At 42.8% G+C, this 22,371-nt stretch overlaps 1 protein-coding gene across 3 annotated transcripts in view; it reads right to left on the reverse strand.

Moving 5' to 3' along the window:
- The window catches only part of ARHGAP18 (Rho GTPase activating protein 18), a 189,293-nt gene that overhangs the window by 67,617 nt on the left and 99,305 nt on the right, over positions 1–22,371 (reverse strand). Inside the window, exon 2 of one of the 3 annotated variants that reach the window (XM_045805576.2) lies at positions 2,316–2,433. The exons of the other annotated variants lie outside the window; for them this stretch is intronic. The gene's annotated coding sequence lies outside the window, so the exon portion shown is untranslated. The remainder of the gene's footprint in view (positions 1–2,315; positions 2,434–22,371) is intronic. 3 annotated transcript variants of the gene reach the window in all.

Consider the following 22,371-nt stretch of genomic DNA (forward strand, 5'->3'; position numbering starts at 1 on the left):
CTGCTTCACGTAGGCTACAAAGTGTAATTTTATGGATAGCTCAGAATGACCTTCAAATACCATAATGTTCCGCAGATAAGTACTGAAGGCCAGGAAGTATTTTTATAAGCCAGGTGCTAAAAGTCAGCTCTGCTGAGGAGATGGAGGGGGTGGAGAAATAATTTCCAGCTAATCAAATAATTTAGCCAAGCTTAGAAACAATTCATCCATAATGTTTTCACTACATGTCTTCCGCAATCAGTTACAAAGTAGAATATGTGAATATTAATGGGCAATTTTTTCCTCTTTAAATGAGATTATCCAAGACCCCTATTTTCCTAGTATGTTTTAGAATCTCAGCTGACCCAACACAAGACATGTGAATGTACGTAACCTGAAAGATACATGAAAAATAATAACACAGGGAACTATAGGTCATTTCTAATTATAAAATACTGCTTGCGGAGGGGGACTTAAAGCCTAACATTTGAAGGATAACAAAACAAAAATCCCCCCAACATAAGTGTTTTCAGTAAAAGCCTCTGAGCTTTGTTTACAGTTCAGGAACAGGGCTCGGGGGGCAGTGAGACCTAATGTGACCATGAGGGATGCGTAAGGGTTTTATAGGAAGAAATTCAGGGAACATTCAGGGGGTGAGCGGGCAATGCAGAAGGTAAGAAAAAAATAATTTAATATGAAAACATAACTGAAGCTATGTCTTAGCATTACCACATCATCCAGCAAATTATGGGCACACGGAGCTCTGGTAAATGCCACCCACAGGCACATCAAATTCTCAGAGGATTAAATCCTCCAAACTGGAAGTATATGAACCTAGCCTTGTTTAATTGCTGTCGTAAAAGGAATCCTCTGAGTGTCCTGCTCAGCACCAGGCTTAGGCTAGCCTACTGTTTACTTGTTGCAATATGGCATCTGGTTCCAAAACGCCATCTCATGTGGGAATTTGAAACAGGCCAAGAAATCCACAAGAAGTTAATGCCCTTGAGAGTTCCCTCCCTGGACCCTCTGTAGAAAACTGATACTAAATGAATGTTCAGCTCAAGGATCCCCACTTCTAGTCTTCCACTGTCATCCCTCTTGCTCTCCTCTACTTTCCCCATTGCTCTAGACCTGGATTCTCCTTTCTGCGCAGTCCCTACAAAGTAACAATCCAGGTTGATTGATTTCTACTTTTTTCCCCAAAGGTCACCTGCTGGATCAGCTTTGGGAGCCCTGCATTCTGCACGGGCCCAGGCTCCCCAGACCTCCCGTCCCAGCCAGGTCTTGTACCAATGACGCTTGTTGCCAGAAAAGAGAGGTAGAAGAAAGAACTATTGTCTCAGGAGGGAGAGATTAGCCAATGAGCTACTGAACAGAGAATAGAGCCTCTTGACACCAGAACAGAGTCTGAGTAAGTTCTAAAAGGAGACTACGAAAGGATTCAGAGGGTGTAGTTCCCACAGAGCCGAAGGCAGCATTTGTGCAGCGTACACCAAGTAGTCAGGACGAATGATGGCATCGAAGAGGACCTTCCTTTACGAACTGCCAGGGTGAGTCTTCAGGAAGACTTAAGTTATCAGATAATTTATAGAAACGATCCAAGACTAAGAACCGTTTTCTGGTCTTTGTTTCCTTTTCCTTCTTTTATTTTCACTCAGGTGTTTGAGGGTCAACTATTAAGGGTTCCCACCTTGGGGCCCCTGGGCAGCACAGTCAGTTAAGCATCTGACTCTTGGTTTTGGCTCAGGTCATGATCTCAGGGTCGTGAGATCGGGCCCCACATTGAGCTCGGCACTCAGTGCGGAGTCTGCTTGAGATTCTCTCTCCCTCTCTCCTGCTCGTGCACATGCTCTTTCTCTCTCCAAAAGTAAATAAATAAATCGTGTTTATATATATATATAAAAGGTTCCCTCTTGATAAAAGACTTCAGTTATTTGCTGAAGCAGGTTCTATAAAGTCAAATGCGTAGCTTTTTATAAGAAATACTTGTGAAGCTCTAAGCATATGCCAACCACACTAGTACAAGAATGTTAATTTCTTTATCCAACAGCTTTACGAACAAAAAGTTTCACTGAACAACAATGCTTACATTTATTCACTGGTCTTCCTTCATTGTGGATATCAGTCAGAATTCTGTATTTAAGTTTTAGTTTTAAAAATCACTGTGATAGTGATTTAATGATGAAATTAATCTACATAATGAACTATATTTTCCATTGCAAGTAGTAAAGTAGATACTCGAAAGAACAGTGCGACTGGAATGAAGTCAATACTGCAGTGTTTTGGTGGAACAATGCTCTAGAGACAGGTCGCAACACTGTAATTCACACACTCACCCAACACATCTTGACTCCTCATTCACTGCAAGGCACTATACATGCTGATGTCCAAAGAAACACAGGACTTCACCGCTGATCCTTGACAGGACACACATTCTAATAGTGGAGATAAAGCCTGTAGAAAAAATAACAATACCAGGCAACGGTGGCCTCCTGCTGTGAGTGGCGCAGCCAGTAGCTTGCGTCGCAGTGCCCACTTCCAGTGAAACAAAGGCAGACACAAATGCCAGAAAGTGTACGGAATCTTTGCAGCACAGTGAGAGTAGGTAAGCAGGGAGATTCCAGTCTCTTGCTATACCGCATTCTAATTTTATAATGCTCTCCCCAGAGCCAACCATGTCTTCCTGTTATTTGATTCAAATTTACTTCCCTCTAATTTAAGCCCATTTCCTCTGAGCAAATAAAGAATTAATCAGTGTCCTCTTTACATTAACCCCTTTGTTGGGAATAGTTTTCAGTCCTTACTGTATGCATTGAAGTCCCTATACTTTCTCCGCCTACAGTTTAAGCGTCAATGTCTTAGAAATACACCCTATTGCACACATGCTTAAGAGCATCTGAATAGTGAAGAACTATCTACAGGTAACCGCAGATCATCCTAAAATTTCCCTTTGGGCCTTTTTCAGATTGGCTTTTGCCCTGCAACTGAAACCTCCAAGCTCATGATGATTTTAGAAACGAGAACCTTTTTAGGCCCATGTGGGTGGTCCTTGGCACAGATACCGAAGTTAGAAACCTAATCATAAATGTTTTCTCTTCCTCACTGAGGCAAGTGAGCACTGTTATTAATTGCTTTCTGTGGTTCTGCTTTCTTTTTTAAAAAAGCCTTTGCTGATCATTTGCATTAATATTATGCTAATAAAAGTAAGGGAATGCTAACTAATTCAGTCTCTTTAGTAATAACTAAGGATCAGAGAGAGAGAGAGAGAGGAAGGTAATTTGCATATTTTCATGATTGGAGCGAAATGGCATTTAAATACTCATAACCATTTTTGAAGAGAAATAATAATACATGTTGGGCCAGCCTGAGCAGAAGTAATTTCTCCAGTGGAACCATCGAAAGCCCAAGTATTTCAGGATACACTCTGCTTCTAAGCATGAATATCTGATGACAAGGATGAGCATTCAAACACAGGGCACCATCTGCATCATAAGTACATTTCAGTTCCTCTCTGCAGAAGGAATTCATTTACTGTTGAAGGCCATTCACTTCCACTTCTGACTGCTTATTCCTCAAAAAGCTTCCAAGTATCGTGAGAACAATGATTAAAAGAAGATCTTTCCATCTGCACTGCATTAGGCTGCAAGACAGCCCCTCCTGCAGAAACAGCTTTTGCATAATTCATTGTGCCATTTTAAACCCTAATCAGTGACTTGCAATGAGCTATGAAGAGAGTAGGAAAGAGAAACACATTCATTGGCTACCTCCTAAGCACTCACCCCACCCGCACTTTGGGATACTGCTCCGTGAATCGTTGTGTGTGTGCGCGCGCACGTGTGCACACATATGTGCACATGCATGCATATGCGTGTGTGTGTGTGTGTGTGTGTGTGTACACGCACACCTTCACCTTATGCCCAGTAGGTTCTTACTCCCTTCTGAAGAGCTGTCATCACTCCTAGGCCATATTAATGTCCCAAGAAAGAATATTTCTTAGGCTATTATAACAGGATAGTTTAGGAAAGAAGATTCTACTGGCAGACAGAAGTTGGCTTATCTCCAACTCTGCTGTTCTTTGTGTGAGCATGACAGATAATTCACTCTACAACATGAAGAATAATACCTCAAATCTCTTCCAATTTTAAAAATTATATAACTCTAATCTGTTCACACTGATTTTTCACATATAAAGCCTTAGTTGAACCTGCCACTTTGCCTTCATGTTTCATTTTCCGAAGCAGGGCGAACTGAGGTGGTAGGGAAGGGCCTCTCTGGGTCCCCCACTTACCCTTCAACCACAGTAACTTCACTTTGATTTGAGATCCATTTAAGAATGCACTGGAAGAAGTACTTTATGACTACAGAAAATCAGAAAAACAACTGCCTTAGGCATCTCACGTTTAAAAAAAACTTTTATAGAATCCTTAAGCTTTAAACACTGAAAAATTAATTAGGCAGAAGGTTTTAAGGATGGTATGCAATATATGTGATTTTGATCCAGCACAAGTAGTGAGAAACTATGCAGGCAGTAGAGGTGAGGACATGGATTGCTTTTTTTTTTTTAAGATTTTATTTATTTATTTGACAGAGACAGCGAGAGAGGGAACACAAGCAAGGGGAGTGTGAGAGGGAGAAGCAGGCTTCCCACTGAGCACGGAGCAGGATGCAGGGCTCGATCCAAGGACCCTGGGATCATGACCTGAGCCGAAGGCAGACGTTGAAAGGCTGAGCCACCCAGGCACCCCTGGATTGCCAATTTTATAATAAAATTTATCACTTTCCATTTATTACTCCATAGACAATGGTAAAAAAAAAAAAAATAAACACTGAGTTTTTTTGGATAGGTGACATTAATATATAGATGAAATATGGTAAAGTCCCTAAGATTTAGTTTGGCAGTTCAATAAAGAATCAAGAGAACACTCTCAAAAGACACTACAAATTGAAAACTGAACTCAGTGGTAGTATCTCTGAGTAAATGACTTTTTTGTTTTTTAAGTAAACTCTATGCCCAACATAGAGCTTGAACTCACAACCCCCGAGATCAAGAGTCACATATTCTACCAAGTGAGCCAGCAAGGTACCCATAAGTGATTTTAACTAAATAACTTATAATGATTGAAATTTTGACCCTAAACATTAAATACTTGACTGAATCTTAGAAAGCACAATTGGAGGGTGGTAGGAAACCTTCCTGTATTATTCAAATTATTGTATAACATTGCTATCCAACTGAAATAAAGGCAAGCCACAAAATTTAAAAATTTTCTAGTGGCCACATTAAAAATTAGAGGGGCTCAGTTGGTTAAGCATCCGACTCAATTTCAGCTCAGGTCATGGTCTCAGGGTCATGGGATCGAGCCCCACATCAGGTTCTGCACTCAGCACGTAATCTGCTTGTCTCTCTCCCTCCGCTTCTCCTCCTGCTTGTAGTCTCTCTCTCTCTCTCTAAATAAAATCTTTAAAAACAAAAGTAAAAATAATCAGGTAATTGTAATAGTCTACTTGATTTAACCAAATATCCCCAAAATACTATCACTACAACATGTAATCAATATTAAATTTATTAATGAGATCTTTTACTCTTTTTTCATTCTAAGTCTTCAAAATCCTGTAACTTCTGTTTGCATACAATTTGAAGCAGCCGTAGTTCAAGTGGTCAATAGTCCCAGGTGGCTGGTAGTGAGCTCCTTGACAGGGCAGCTGCAGAAGAAATGAGGCAGGAGGCAGGTTCTCTTTGTAGAGCCCAATATATACAAATGATGTAATTCCCCCTCCTTCCCACACGCGAAAGTTAATGCCTGTTTGTCTCCAGAATATTCGTTTTTTTCATGGGCTCAGAGAATACTGGTTGAAAAACTACTTTATTCCACACTATGATAAACTACAGAATTCAGATGTACTGTAGACACAGTGGATCTAGCATTTAGCAGGCAACAAAGTCCCGTGCAATGGGAACTCCGAAACACTTGCAAGGGATAACTGCTACGGAAGCACAGGTGGCCGAAGTCACAAGCGCTAGGTTGGTGACTTGGTAAAGGCTTCACACAAGAGCGATAGGAGCTGGATCTTGAAGGCTAAATGGGACTTTGCTAGGTAGGACATGACAAGAAAGGCATTCAAGGCAGCGGCAACCACATGAACAAAGCAGGAGAAGCCTATCGGTGAGCCTGGGAAACTGAATAGACCGAAGCAGACGGACTGCACTGATGTACAGGGAGGTGTGACCACGTGGAAGGGTTGGGGGGGTGTGTGTTAGGCATTGGGGGGCAAAAAGGCTACAGCCAAATTGTGCTGGCTGTTGCTTATCCTCTCAAGACACTTGGAATGCGGTAGCAGGTGGTTTTTAAACAAGCAAACGTCACTACCGAATTCATGCTTAGGAAACGAAGTTTAAGAAGTAAAATACACAGAGACAGCCTGATGTTACAATGCTCTGGAGTCAGGGGGTCCCTGGGAGATGGTAAGGATTTGAATCCACAGGGCATGGGTAGAAACAGCAGTGAAAGGACAAAGTCAAGCAGCTTTTGCCAAGTACATTCAAAGTTATATAAAGTGGATGAAGGAAATAGAAGACATCAAGATGACCACATAGTTTGTTCTCTGATAGGCAAGTGGACGGCTGTCACTCCCTGGGAGAGGGACGCCAGAGCAAAGGGCGGGCTTGGCAGAGAATATGCGTTCAGTTTGGATGTGCTGGATTTGAAATGTTAGAGCCCCCTGGATGCCCATGGCTCACACCCATCTTCTAGGAGATTCATTTGCCTTCACCTCTGTACTTTACTCGTGGTCATCTGGGTACAAAGTGTGTTCCCAGATCAGGCAGCATCAGCATCAAGCTTGTCAGGAAGGCAGAATCTCAGACCCTACTCTAGACCGGCTGAATCCCAATCTGCATTTTTACCAAAATTCCCAGGTGATTTCCATGCACATCAAGTTAGAGAAGAACTGCTGGAATACCTGAAAATTGAGATCAGCAGCTCGCGAAAGAGGTACTGACCACTGACCGAAGGGAGGACGATTTTCGAAGTCAGCAGCACATACAGGAGTTGAAACAACAGGGGTGAAAGAGAGCATACAGAAAACACAGAAATTTAAATAGGATAGAAGAAGCTGTGTGCTGAGAAGGAGGCCACATGTTTGGAATTAAATAATCATCATGAAGGCAAACAATGGGGCTCTCCTGTTCAGTCCTTTTAATAAAAACTGAACTTTCATGAAGAAGAGGAAGAAGAGAAAAAGGAAACAAAACCTTTCAAAATAATGAAAGAACCACCAGTGGTGAATCCCCATTAAAGCTACAAAGAACTTCTATTTACGATGAAGAAAAAATCATATTACGTTCCTTAATATTCAAAAATACTGAACAAATGTGTTTGTTGAAAAACAAATCTGATGCGAGTGGAGGCAGAACTCAATGGAAAGTTGGGACCACCGCTTGCTGGGACAGAGGTGACCAGTGTGAGTGACAGAATCGGAGGCCGGGATTCCAGGCTAGCTCCCCCAGCTCCCACCACACCAGGCAGGGCATCTCACCCCCAGATGCCTGTCGCCTCAACTGGGTAATGAGGGGGCTTGAGAACAAGACCTTCTCCTCCTGGAGATTTCCAGCTGCGACTGCCTATTACATAAATTGGGAGGAAGGTGAGACTGACTTACTGCCTCCAACACTCCCTAACAAGAGCCTGAAGAATCTTCTATTCCCCACCCTCTCAGCCCATCCTGGCAACCTCATCCCACCATCTCACCCGGCGAACAACTTCCTGAAGTTTTGTCCAGACTCCAACAGCTGTGCAGAGCTGATTTCAAGTTCACCCAGCGTTCTTCTGCATCTTCTGTTTCCCAGGTGACACTCACATCGCTGCCTGCTGTGTTGCCCCCCCCCCCCCACACACACCCAGAATGCTAAGGCCCCTCCCAAGGCCTGGGAGGTCGCTGCTCCCTGAGGCCTCAGACCCTCTGAATGCTTCTTGCTCCAGCCAAGTGATTAAAAACCACTGTGTGTAATTTCCATCCCATGTAAAAGCCTTAAAATATATATTTTTTTAATTTGGCTTTCCTGCAGGTCACAGAAGCCAAGCCGGGAAGAGCAAGCTGTGCTTTTATGAGGGAGACAGAGCCCGTGAACACACATATGGTAGCAGATGAAAGTGCAGCAGACGCGGACAGCCCGCTCTTTCAACGAGCCACAGCAGGCCCGTCTGAAGGGCCCGCGAGGGCGTGACGCCTGCTTCTCGGCCACTCGGAACACACACTCAGTGTAAACCTGAACTCTTCTTTTGAAGTGGGCACAATTTGTCTATTGTCATGCTCTAGTCTTAAATTATGCTCTGGTATGGATCTGAAGAGGTGTTTTGTTCATCCAGTGCAAATGCCCTTCCCACCAGTACAGGAAAGGCACCTTGTTGCATAGTAAGCTCTTCTCTCCGCAGCCTAGTGGCCTCAGGTGGTGTCCTTCGGCTAACACCAAATCCACACGTAAAGCCTTTGGTTTCACTGTGCAGGGGCTCACGGGCACACCCACCCAGCCACAGATCCCAAAGGTAGCTCTTTGGTTATCATTAGGACTCCTACAACTGCCATCCGCGTTGATATAAGATGCACTTGTCTCCACCTCCAGCCTTCATCCATCCATGTTATTCCAATCCCCAGTGAGACGCTAACCCTGCCGACTTTTAATTGCAACACATCTCAGTTCCTACAAAGAGACTTAAAGGGCCCAAATCTGCTGGGGAAAAAGGGAAAATTCTCAGCTGTATTTCAAATATAAATATTAAATGTCCCACAGCGGCTCCATGAGAACAAAAAAAGGAGCATCTGATGTTTTGCCGGGACCAATGATCTCAACAATAAGACGATGAGGTGGTCACTATTATTCTCCCCAGCTTACCATTGGGGAAACTGAAGCTTAGGGAAATCAATCAACATGACCAAGAAAGCCAGGTTGCAACCCACGCCTTAGGGCCCTAGGAGCCACCCAACCTCTTAGGCTCTTTAGTTTCTACATGATAAAAACCTTTGAAACCTGTCCTGAGAAAGGGAAATTCAAATTGTAGTGGAATCTGGAGCTGGAAGGACCCTAGCAATCACCAGGTCAAATCACTCTCACACCATCTGAACTTCACAGACCACACAGGAGAGGGACAGCAGCAAATCCACTATAATTATCAATCTGCTTACAGACCCATATGATACATAGAAACAATCCATTCCCTGTCCAACACAGGCTTTTTTAAGAGACAAAGACAGAGAACCAAGTTCAAGTCCTGCATGAAATCCTGGCATCCTTTGTTTCCTAGGCCTCGTAGGTCCAGCCCTTAAGGATTCACTCATGAATATGGCAGAGCAGAAAAACTGGGCGATGTGTCCAGTGACATATAGGTAGTTAATAGCTGTGCCAAAACTCTAAGAAGGTTTCCTGATTCTCGGTCAGTAAATAGAATAACCAAGTACCTTCCATTAGGACAGATGGTATTATGACAGAGAAAACACATTACTCTTCAACTTTATCACCAGGGCAATAAAGATAGGCAATAAATACTCTTTTATTGATACTTATTTTCCCTCTGTGAACTTTGACAGCCCAACCCACTGATCCTTTGGCTGGTCTAAAGAACAACGAACTACGGTGACAGTACTTTGCGTATTCTCCTACAGCTTCCCACTTACTGAATGGTACTCCTCTGGAAAGAAGAAAAGCTGTTCAGACTAAAACTTCAGCAGTCACAAACTGGGAGCCTGCAGGCTAGATCTGGCTAGCAGAAGCATTTGGTTTGGTCAGCAGGGTGTCTTGAACATTTTTAGATTCATTTGCCACATCTTTCTCTTGTAACATGTTTCTCTGGGCAGGCAGCAGGTGCTGCGGGGCTGGCCCCTTTGATCAAGGGATATACTTCCAGTTTGCCGGAGTTCCCACCTGTGCTACCTGAATGTTAGGCTATCGGCTGGTCCCCTTGGGTATCTGGTTCGCAGTCTCCACTTCACTGCATTAATATTAAGGCACTGAAATAACGTGACCGCATTATTTCAAAGCCATCACTGATGATGGATATATGAATTCTGCATCAAAATAGGGGCTCATTCTATCAAGAAGAAAGCTAACGCAGCAGGGTGAGGGGGAGATGAACTGGAGATTGGGGATGGTCTGGTCCTTCCTCCATCAGTAAAGTGCAGTATTACTTTGATCAAGTCACCTAACCCCAATGGATCATGGTTATTTCCTCATTTGTAGAATTAGAAAGTTGGAATGGCTACTTGAGATTATCCCCCCTCTAAAAAAATCCTGTGAGAGGTCTCTGACTCTGATCTTGTACAAATACATGAATTTTCCCAGAGGGACATTAATAAAAGGGGATCATGAGAGATTTTAAGAGCCACATAGCCTAGAGTTTGATACGTGGTTCCATCATTTTCCATGAGATCTTAGGCAAATTATCTAAAACTCTGAGAGCTTCAGTTTCCTCCCATTCATTCATTTACTTAAAATGATTTATTGAGCATCAACTATGTATTAGGTAACTTCTAAAGGCTGGGAACTCCACAGTGAACAAAATCGAGTGTCCATTCTCACAAAGCTTACATTCGCGAGTTAACGAGACAGAAAAAAAACAAAAATATTTATAGCCTATCAGGGGGTGGGAAATGCTATACAAATAAATTAAGTAGGTTAAGAGTGTGGGGGAGGGGAGATTGGATTGTTAGAGATGGAAAGAGAAGACTACTCTGATGAGACACTTGAGCAGAGACCTGAATGGAGTTGGGGGGTAGGGGAGGTTTAGCCATGTAGATATTTGGGGATACACTGTTCCAGACAAAACACCCAGGGGTTACTAAAATTTAATGATGTGACAAGCAGAACTCTTGACAGAACAGTGATAAGCTCCTTTCTTCTCCATCTCTTCCCTTCTAAAGGGGCACAGTCTTCAGGATCTGCTGTCTTTGTATCATCACCATTCATATGAAAGCAAAGCTGGCCAAGGGTGAGAAAGCCTCACTTCTAATTCCATGTTTAACCAATGACAATCTATGCCTATCAGATCCTATTTTTTGAAAGGCAAGTAAGACAGCCAAATTGTTCCTCAACTGTGTTTTGAGAAAAATCCTTTCATAATAAAGTATATTCCCAAATACATACAGGTAGTGAATATTTATGATCTGCTCTCCTTGGAGGGCAGGTGGCAGAGTGTAGAGGTTAAGATCACAGTCTCCTTGTCAGAAAAGCCTGGATCACATCCCAGCTCTCTGTTTGCTCCCTGACCTTGGTCAAATTAGCCTCCCTGAATCTCAATTTTTTTCACCTGCAGATTGGGGCCCAACATCAATACCTCCTTTCAGAGTTGGAGTGAGACTTAAATGAGCTTATGTCCACAAAACACATGGAACTTTCTTGGCTTAAAGAACAGGGCTCAGTAATGTGTATCTATTTCTAACCGAGCTTTTAAACTATAAGTTATAGACATCAGTTCTGATTAAGTAGAAGAGAATTTTAATGAAAAACCCACCAGGAGGCTCCCAGAATGTCCAGCATCCAGGAATAATGCCCCCAAATCAGGCCATGGATCGGTCCAAGCACAGTGTGGAACAGTGGGTGATGCAGCTCACTGTGCCAATACCCACTACACTAGACACTGTCCTAGTTTTCAGGGAAAGGAGAGCCCTGCCTCCCAGCAAAGCTCAGGAGGAGTTCCCCAAATCAGAACGGATGCTCGCATATTGAGCAGCCAAAGGAATGCCAGGTGGTCAACCACACCACTATTACATTCTCACTGAACCCCTCTGGAGCACCCACTAGTTTGTTCACACCCCTTCCCTCACCAAGAAAGCCCCCAGCACTCCCCATACATCCCCATCCTAGAGGCTCACTGCTCTGGGAAGCCTTCCAACCCGACTTCAGTACCTGCTTCCTCTCTTCCCCAGCTAATTCTCTTACAAGGTACCTCATTATAAACTGATTTACACCTGGACTATAAATACTCATATACAAACAGACACAAATCCTTTTGGGAATACACAGGGTAGAGATTAAAAACAAATGCACATGTGGTTATAAATAACACTAGCTGGTGCACTAGTCATTTCGGGTGTGTATATCTCAATGCACAAATGAGGTTATAACTCCTTGTTGACAGGGAACACCATCCTTTTCTCCTGTACCTGTTAGAGTCTATTTCCTGTTCTTTGCCATGCTGAATACCTCCTACCTTAAATCTGAGATGAAGCATAGTTTTTATACTGAGGATCAAATATCTAATTTATACACAAATATTCCTTTGTTAAGAAAAATAGATTCAAGGGACGCCTGGGTGGCTCAGTTGGTTAAGTATCTGCCTTGGGCTCAGGTCATGATCCCGGGTTCCTGGGATCCAGTCCTGCATAGGGCTCCTTGCTCAACGAGGAGCCTGCTTTTCCCTCTGCCTGCCACTCCCCTTGTTTGTGCTTGTGCATTCCCTCTCTCACTGACAAATAAAATCTTGAAAAAAGAAAAGGAAAAAAAAAAGAAATATAGATTCAAACTCCCATATAGAATGGAGAAATTAGTCAATAAATTTCACAAAATATTGAAACACAAAATGTAATAATTTTATAAAATCATTTTTACTCCTTATTTTCAGATCTTAAAAAACCACTATCTTCCCACTCTGAAAAGTGGGGAATCCCACACTGCCCCAGTTTTATCAAGAAAAGAAAGAGCAGTTTTTTCTTTTTTTTTTTCTTCCCATGGAATAACATCCCCATCTTGTGGGCACTATTGTTTAATGTTTTCAAAAATCATGGTGACGTCTTCAGAACTCTGACATCGCAATAGTTTACAGGGGTAAATAAAATTAAACTACAACCCCTATTTGGTCCATAAGCCAGATGTTCCCTATGTCTTTAATAAAGGCTTTCTACACAGAGCACTTATAAATTTAAAATAACTGAGTCAGGCATCAACCAGGTCTACAGAAAAAGAAATACATATTTAGATCCACAGATACCTAAGGAGGAAGTCTTCCCATGAAAGGGTTCTCTTCTCCCAGTGAGTAACAAACTCATTCAGGAAACATTTATTGAGCTCCAGAGTGGCTTGCACAGTATGCGCTACTATCCTCAGGTTAAGGGCTGCCAAGCAGAAGGCAATATATATGTGAAGGGCAAAGAGAAACTGACAAGAACCCCAGTGGTTCCCAGCAGGCTCCTGGCCAAAGACTGGAGGCTGTTAGTGTCTGCCCGGGCTCCTGGCCAAAGGGAGGAAGGTCATCAGGCATCCTGAAATATGTGTGTGCAAAAGAATCGAAAAACAAGAAGGGAGAAGGGGGTGGAAAGACAATGGAAAACTAGAAAAGCAAGAGGAGGAAGCATCATTGGTATCCTTTCTTCCAGAGGAAAAGGGACATGCACGTCTATCAAAAAGAAGTACAAACAGAGAATGAGGAAAGAGGTGAAGAGAAGTTCCCATCTCTCTCCTTCTGCTGGCTTTCAAATGCCCCCCCCCCCGGGAATTTGAGCACAGCTGTAACCTGCAGACACCACACACACATTTAAACTCCCCTAGTCACTCCCTACTATCCTTTTGGAATTATCATACAAGTTTACTTGGTATTGTTATATTCATTTTTCCTCATTCAAGTAGTCCTTTTCTAGAGGTAGACGGAATCATGCTTTTTAGGCCAAGACATGATAGCAACCCACTGCTTTTCGCCATCATTTGAGAAACTTTTCTTTATTGAACAAATTCATCACTGCATGATAGAGCACGTGTGCAGTACCAATGTAGCGTCCTCAACCATTCATCCTCAAACCATCGGTTTATCCAAATATTCATCCAAAACTATGGAAAAACATTTTACAGAGTCAACAAGTTTCATCATTTCCAAATTATCTTCTAATGCTCTTTGTAAACCCTAAGATCAGTCAGTACAGGAGCAGTCTGGCTCATTCGGTCTCCAGACCCTTCAGTCTCCAGACCCTTCGGTCTGCCTTTCAGGAGCTGGGAGCTGAGACCCTGGGAGCTCTGCCCCAGCCTCGTCCCCCACTCTGGACTCAACCTACTTCTCCCTTCAAAGACACTACTCTGTCCAACAGCACTTGCCAAGCCCATCTGACTCAGGCACCTTTCCTTCCTGGGATGCCTTGTCTGCACATTCCCCATCCTGTCTCACACTCTCCCTACTTTCCCTGACGTCCACCGTGAGTGTATGACACAATCTGATTCTCATGGGAGTCCTGTCCTGAAAGAGTCCAGTGCTACAGGGCCAAGTGCAGGCTTGAGTCCAACAACCCTATCACTTACTGCACAAACAGCCTTGGGCAAATTGTCTAACCTCTTGGAACATCCCTTTCCTTATTTGTAAAATTAAATACTGATACCTACCTTGCCTGGCTTACGAAGATGTAAATAATACATGCAAAGGGCCAAATACTACACAATAGAGACCCAAGGGGTACCTGGGTGGTGCAGTCAGCTAAGCACCCAACTCTCGGTTTAGGCTCAGGTCATGATCTCAGGGTCCTGAGACGAAGCCCCACGTTGGGCTCTGCCCTTGAGATTCTGTCTCCCTCTCCCTCAGACTCTCCCAGTCGTGCTTGCTCTCTCTATATAAAATAAATAAATAAATCTTAAAAAAAAAAGATACTTATTAAACCAAGGTCATGATTCAAAAAGGAAACACTGTGAGTGCTTCAAGTGCAAAGAAATAAAGCCATCGCAAGAGTGGCTGTGGTACAAGCTGTCGGTCCTTGGGGAAGGGTGTCTTTCTCTCCTCCGTGAACTTAGGGTGCCACCCACTGTGCTTCACATTTTTTAAATTTATTTACTTGACAAAGAGAGAGAGAGAGAGAGAGAGAGAGAGAACACAAGCAGCAGGGAGCAGGAGAGGCAGAAGCAGGCTCCCCGCTGACCAGGGAACTGGATGCAGGGCTCGATCCCAGGACCCTGGATCACGACCTGAGGCCTAAACCAAGAGTCAGATGCTTAAGCAACTGAGCCGCCCAGGCACCCCCACTGTGCTTCCCATTTAATGGCATTTTAAAAAAAGCAACAGAATAAAAATGACTAAAATAATATGCACCAAAACATTAACACAACCATCTTCAGGCGCTGGTGTTACAGGCAATTTATTTATGTATTTTTTTAATTTGTGCTTTCCAATATTAACTCAATTTTCTCGAGTGAGCAATATTACAGAAGCTATGTTCAGTATATTCAACATCTCACCATAAGTTTGGAGCCCAAACCCCATTACATATTGCAAACAGAAGTTATATCAACAATTGTTTCCATTTTCACTTGATTTTAAATCTATCTATCGATCCTTTCAAACTTCATCTAATTTTTCTCGTCAAGCACTTATGCTTACATAAAACAGCTGGACTGAAACAGTTGTTATTAAAGTCTCCTTAAATTTGACTCCAGGGGCGCCTGGGTGGCTCAGTCGGTTGAGTGTCTGTCTTCAGCTCAGGTCATGATCTAGGAGTCCTGGCATCCAGCCCTGTGTGGGGCTACTGCTCAGCGGGGAGCCTGTGTCTTCCTCTCCCTCTGCCCCCTCTCTGCTCATGCTATTTTTCTCTCTCTCTCAAATAAATAAAATCTTTAAAAAAATTTGACTCCAAAATATCCCCTCAGAATTTCACTTGTGATCAGAGTGAGCATTGGGTATCAAGTTCAAACGTTCTCTGGTTTAAAACCAAGCTAAAAGGGGAAAAAAAAAAAAAAAAGCCCATTGTCCCTCAGCAGATGAATGGGTAAAAAAGATGTGGTGTATATATACACAACAGAATACTACTCGGCCATAAAAAGTAATAAAATCTTGCCATTTCCAACAACACGGATGGATCTAGAGAGTATAATGCTAAGTGAAGTAAGTCAGAGAAAAGACAAATGCCATGATTTCACTCATATGTGAGATTAAAGAAACAGAACAGAAAAAAAAAGGGACAAACCAAAAAACAGCCTCCTAACTCTAGAGAACAAGCTGATGGTTACCAGAGAGGAGAAGGGTGGGGATGGGTGAAATAAGCGATAGGGACGAAGGAGGGCACTTGCTGTGATGAGCACTGGGTGTCGTAGGGAAGTGCTGAATCACTACGTCGTACACCTGAACACTTGTGCACTGTTGGTGGGAATGCAAACTGGTGCTGCCACTGTGAAATATTGTATGGAGGTACCTCAAAAATTTAAACATAGAACTACCCTAAAATCTAGTGATCTCACTATTGGGTATCTTCCCAAAGAAGAAGGAAACAGTAATCCCAAAGGATATATGCACTGCTGTGTTTATAGCAGCGCTATCTCCAACAGCTGAACTACGGAAGCAGCCCCAGTATCCGCTGAGATATGGATGAATAAAGAAGATGTGGTATATATATATACAATGGAGTATTATTCAGCCATAAAAAAAATAAAATCCTGCCATTTGCAACAACACGGATAGCTCGGGGCAGTATAAATGCTAGGGAAAAGAAGTCAGAGAAAGACGAGTACCTTACGATCCCAATCATATCTGGAATTTAAGAAACAAATGAACAAAGGTGGGGGAGAGAGACAAACCAAGAAAAAAAACCAAAAACCCAGATTCTTAACTATACAGAACAAACTGAGAGGAGGTGGGGTGTGGGGATGGGGTGATAGGGCTTAAGAGTACACTTATCTTCATAAGCACTGAGTAATACATGGAGTTCCTGAATCACTATGCTGTACACCTGAAAAGAATATAACATTGTATGTTACCGACACTGGAATTAAAATTAAAAATATAAATTAAAGGGGCACCTGAGTGACTCAGTCAGTTAAGTGTCCAACTGTTGATTTCGGCTCAGGTCATGATCTCAGGGTCACGGGATCGAGCCCCACATCAGGCTCTGTGCTCAGTGCAGTCTGCTTGAGATTTTCCTTCTCCCTCTCACTCTGCCCCTCCCCCTGCTCACACTCTCCTTCTTAAATCTTTAAATAAATAAATAAATTTTGAAGAAAAGGAAATGAACCTAAGAAATCCCACACTGCATTTTAAAGGAGGTCTCATTATTCTGACACTTATACTTTTTCTTATGGCAGGTACCTACAGTCACTTGTAGTTCTATTCTTTAAGGTATTCTTTAATATAGGAGTCAAGCTTACAAGCAGAAGATAGAGAAATTCTCCCATTTGAAACTGAAGTGGCAATAGTGGGCCTATTGAAATAGAAAGGAAGACTGCATATCATGGGTAACATTCTCCCTCATTCCGGTAGAGGACCTTCACGATAATGATGAGTGATGGTACCCTGCCATAATGCAAAAAAGTAAACTTCCAGAAGAAGGGGATACACACTGGAAGGTAGCTAAATTATTTGAAAAATTTCTTACACCACCTACTTCATATCAAAAGGAGAATCATCCAGATGAAGCTAAAAAAAAAAAAGAGTGTAAAGTCATAACTCCTATTTTTTAATGCCCTCCTCCCTCTGCTCTCCTGCTCCGTGGGCTGCCAAACCAACACACTCTTCTCCCCCTCATCCCATCTGCCTACATCAGCAGGAAACACTCTCTCCCCAAGGACCCATCACGTGCTTCCCCTCCAGATAGATCTCAACCTCTTCAGGCCTTCCTGGATTCACAAGGAGTGGCTGCTTTCCACTCAACTCCCATCCTGATGCTGTCAGTTTTCAACATCTCCCAGTACAGAAAACCTACCTCTTCAAACCATAACATTCACAGAGCCACAGGATTTTAGAGACGTCAGGAGTTAGAAACCTTGAAACCTCTCTAGTTAAGTGGTTCTCAACCTTAACAGACTTGCTCTTGAGAGAATACATATTTTATCATCCCTGCCTTTACCGTACTAAAGTGAAATCCTGATCATTTATCTCTATATAATTTTAATAAGATACATGCATATGTGCATATGCCCTTTTATCATAAATATTAAGGAAAAATAAAGAAAACATCATATATTTCAGTAAGTGGATGTCTGGATACTAAAAGACGTAAGGAAGTAGTCAATTGCTTCTGTCTACTTATAACGAGTGAGTCTGGATTTGGGGAAAAAACAAGATCAGAAAAAATTCCTCTTAAAAAAACAGAAAATAAGAGATCAAAGGGATCAGTGGCACATGGAATTAAACACCTGAGTTCAGATAAGCAGATACGAGGGGCGCCCGGGTGGCTCAGTAGGTTAAGGATCCGAATCTTGATTTGGGCTCAGGTCATGATCTCAGGGTCGTGAGATCGAGCCCTGCCTGGGGCTCCGAGATCAGTGCGGGAGTCTGTTTGTCCCTCTCCCTCTGCTCCTCCCCCCTCTCACACACGCACACTCTCTCTCAAAGGCATACATAAAATCTTAAAAAAAAAAAAAGATAAGCAGAAATGAAACATTTCTACAGCACAGTCTTCAGGAATGCCAACTGGGTCATTCTAAAGGCATGAAGGCCACCCGACAATTCTGTTTGGCAGGACTGTCCTGAAACTGCAGGGTATCTCACACAACAGCAGCCCGCCCTGCGAACAATGAGATGGCATCAAAGAGCCCCACCAAAATGCCCTTTAGAGGGCAATACTGCCCCCACCGAGCAGTACAGTTCAACTCTCTTCACCCTCATTTTGCCTCTGAGAACAGAGGCCCTGTGAGGTTAAGTGATTACACTCACTGCAGGTAACTCACAATGACACAGCTGGTTTCAGAAACAAGTCTCACAATCAACACACACGTACTTCTTCCCCTCCCCTCTTTCTCCTGCTCCTGGCTCAGATTTTTCACCCCTGCACTCTGCAATCCTCAGCCGCAGAATTTAAACGACTGTGTCACTCAGCCCCCGCACCTCATGCATTCTCCCCCAAACTGGGTATGCTGACTTGTCCCCATTGCACAGCACGTCTCATTCATGTGGTCACAGCCTGAGCCTTATTATTTTTTTTTTTTAGATTTTTATTTATTTATTTGACAGAGAGAGAGACAGCCAGAGAGAGAAGGAACACAAGCAGGGGGAGTGGGAGAGGAAGAAGCAGGCTCCCAGCGGAGGAGCCTGATGTGGGGTTCGATCCCATAACACCGGGATCATGCCCTGAGCTGAAGGCAGACGCTTAACAACCGAGCCACCCAGGCGCCCCAGCAGCCTGAGCCTTATTAACTCACAAAGATCTCTAATTCCGTGTTCCCCATCTTGAAGCAGAGCCAACCTCCTGACAGTCTTTGGGACCTTCTAGTTCTCAGCCAGCTCACTGTGTCAGTCCCTCTCCTCCCCCGCCTCCCTCTCAGCACCGAGGAGAACTCATTCCACAAGGCTCCTTCTGCCCAGACCAGCAGATATGTCTTCAGTCTTACTTTAATGCCCCTCTGCTAGCTTTTTCCTTAGTCCTGCCTTCATAAAAATGGGAAGTATGTTAAAGTTCGCACCTAAGCAGACCCGTGATCCTTCATATTCACCAACTTCAATATACCTCTATTCAAAGTAGTGCTTTCCTTCTGAGGGCTTGAAAATTTCTTTCAATGGCTGTCCCAAATCTGCTGAGGTAATCCCTGATTTAATCCCCCTACAGAGTTAATGACTACTGCTTGTCTAATAATCAGGCAATAAGTTACGAAGATGCCCCCTGCCAATGTCTGTGTCCATGTGCTATGTCCAAGACAAATGCCCTCTTGCTGAAAAAGAAGTTTAAGATTTCCTTCAAAATCTGGTTCCTGTTAATATCCTCAAGGAAGCTTTCAAGCTCTCAGGCCATATTGATCTCTGAATTCTCCAATTATTAATACTGACGGATTTGCAGAGATGAAAGGCATGTTTAGATGACCTAGTCAAATCATTTTATTTTTCAGATGTAGGAACCGGGACCCATGGAGGGGAGGAAAACAGTCTCCGGTCATAGAACTGGCGGTTTTCAGACAGGCTGCAGCTCCATTTTCTGCCTTCCTGCCCACTTTTCTTTCAAATACTTCAATGAGTAACATTGGCATGCCTCCCCTGCCCCCCCCCAAATTTTTTTGTTTAAAAACATGACTTTGGATAAATTTAAGATAATTCTACTTTGCTTCGTATTGTCGTTCATTCAGTACTTAAAATAGAAAGGTTTTTATTTGTTACATATTTTCATACTACATGGAAATTGAATGCAAATATCCTGTTCCTATTTCCCTTGTTCATTTGTGTGTTGTTTTTTTTTTTTAAGTCAAAAACCACCTCCAGTTTGCTTTCAAGGATAATTCAGCCATGCCAAACAATCTACAATAGAGCAACCAAATGAACATCCCAAATGAAGCTTTTTTTTTTTTTTAAGTTTTGGTTTCAAACTAAGTTTATTTTACATTTGCTTTTCCTCTTTATTTTATAGCTATATAGGAAGGACGAAGTACAGAAAATCACAATATTTAACCTGAAATCATTTCTTAAAATTCTGTATTGTGGCTTGTGTGCCTTAACCACCGCTAATTAGTCAGCAAGGATTCACACACTTTCAGCTCAGGATGGCTGTGTCCTTGCAATTTCTCAGCCCTCAGTCATTTGGACGATAAATGCCTTGAACGACTAGATTGTTTCCACTCTTTTTGAAAACTTCTTTTCGCTATTTGCCTCTTTAAAATTAATGTGCCATCCGTGGATTTGTTTTACTGGTATCAGAAGAAAACCACCGCCAAAACCCAGAATAGCAACCCATTTCAGACGTGCAGGTAAATATTACTGCACTGAGTGCACTTCGTCAGCCTTAAAAATCTGACGTTTTGATCCTTCGAAAAACTCTATCCTTCAAAGTTATTTTATGCTCTATTTTAAACACAATCAAAATGTGGAAAGGGAAAGTGATAGTCTCCCAAAGCCGTTCAACTGAATGACAAAATAGGAAAAGGCTTCAAAGATACTGGCTCAAATTTCATTTTCTTAATCTCCTGACCCAGAGTAATTCACACACACACATTCACTCCTCTTTCTGAAGGAGGCTTTTTATCACTGATCTGTTTTTAGCTTCTTCCCAACTCTGCTTCAAGCTTTTCCTCTCTCCATCATTAAGGAAATACACCTTATTGAAGTATTTTATAAACTGTCTAAAAATCTCAATTAGCTATTTTTATCCACATGAGAAGCGTTCAGTGAAATTCTCATTACAACCATCCGATATCGAAGCAAACGAGTGTCAGATGCTAGCTAAGCAGGTGATACTCATGAAAATCTGCAATACATGTCTATGACACAAAAGAGTGATGCCACGAGCTGCCTGCCTAGCTCTATTATTAACCGTGTAATCTCATGTCACTTACCTCTCTGGCCTACTTCCTTCCTTATAAATCAAGGGAGTAGCGAATGTGAACGTAATATTTATTTAAGTTTCAAAACTCTATGGGTCTAGGAAATTACCCCCCAAAAAATCAACATTTTTCTGTTACATGCCTAAATGAAGAAAATGTATTTTTCTTAAATACACAAGCACGTGCGTGCGCGCGCACACACACACAGCTGGCCTCATGAGACCTAAACGAGGACTCTCTTATTTATAACATCAGCACATCATCTCATATTAAATGTGGCCAGTTGAATCTAGAAATAATTCCTAAGTTTTATTTTCATAAGGTGCCACTTTTACTTTTCTTTTTTTAATATTGACAAAATTGCTAGTACAAACAGCAAAAGAGCCAAGAGGGAGTAACAGTCACAACGATGCCGGTAGCTTTCCCTTCCTGAGCTCTCGCCATCAGCCCAGAACTCGGTTCGGTGTTTTTGCATTTCCTCCTCACAACCACCTTACTCTTCTGATTCACCAGCTGAGAAACAGAGGGACAAAGTGGTGAAGAAACTCAACAGGTTCTACCCTAAGTAGGAGATCCAGACCTGGCAATGCACCTTCAGCTCACTCAGGTGGCGAACCCCTTCACCTCACAACCTTGAATGAAAGAGACTGAGGGGCAATATGAAGGTTGGTTCAGTCGGACACTCACTGGCTGCCTTTCCCTGGAACTCATTTTCCACATCTACAATGAGAGTGGATGTTGGAGCAGCTTTAGCATTCCACGACCTAGTGCTGTAATCTGGAAAAATCCATGTAAGTATTTACCACAGACATCTAAAAAGACTGGCATTTCTCTCCGGAGCATCTCTTACAGCACAGCCACCTGCTGCTCTTTGCCTGACTTTGTATAAATGGCTGTCTACCCAAGGAAGCAGCGTTGGTTCCCAGCCCTAAGAGATAGGAGACAGTATTTCAGAAGGAATGAGAAACAGAGACTTGTTTTTTCCACCTCTTGCTCCTCGTATGATACCTGTAATCAATCCCGCTCCCTATGTCCCAAGGACTACCTATACTGCCAATCAAACAGTTCTCAATTGGCCAGACCAGCTCTCACTCCAAGTTCAACCAACTGCTACCCACACCACCCTATGCCACCCCACTCTGCTTGTACTTGCCCACCATTGAAGAAGCAATCGATTCCATCTAAGGACTGACCAGTAAGTG

The sequence above is a fragment of the Ursus americanus genome, chromosome 11 (genome assembly GCF_024610735.1).
Source record: "Ursus americanus isolate L20-20 chromosome 11, mUrsAme1.1.p, whole genome shotgun sequence".
Classification (NCBI taxonomy): domain Eukaryota; kingdom Metazoa; phylum Chordata; class Mammalia; order Carnivora; family Ursidae; genus Ursus; species Ursus americanus.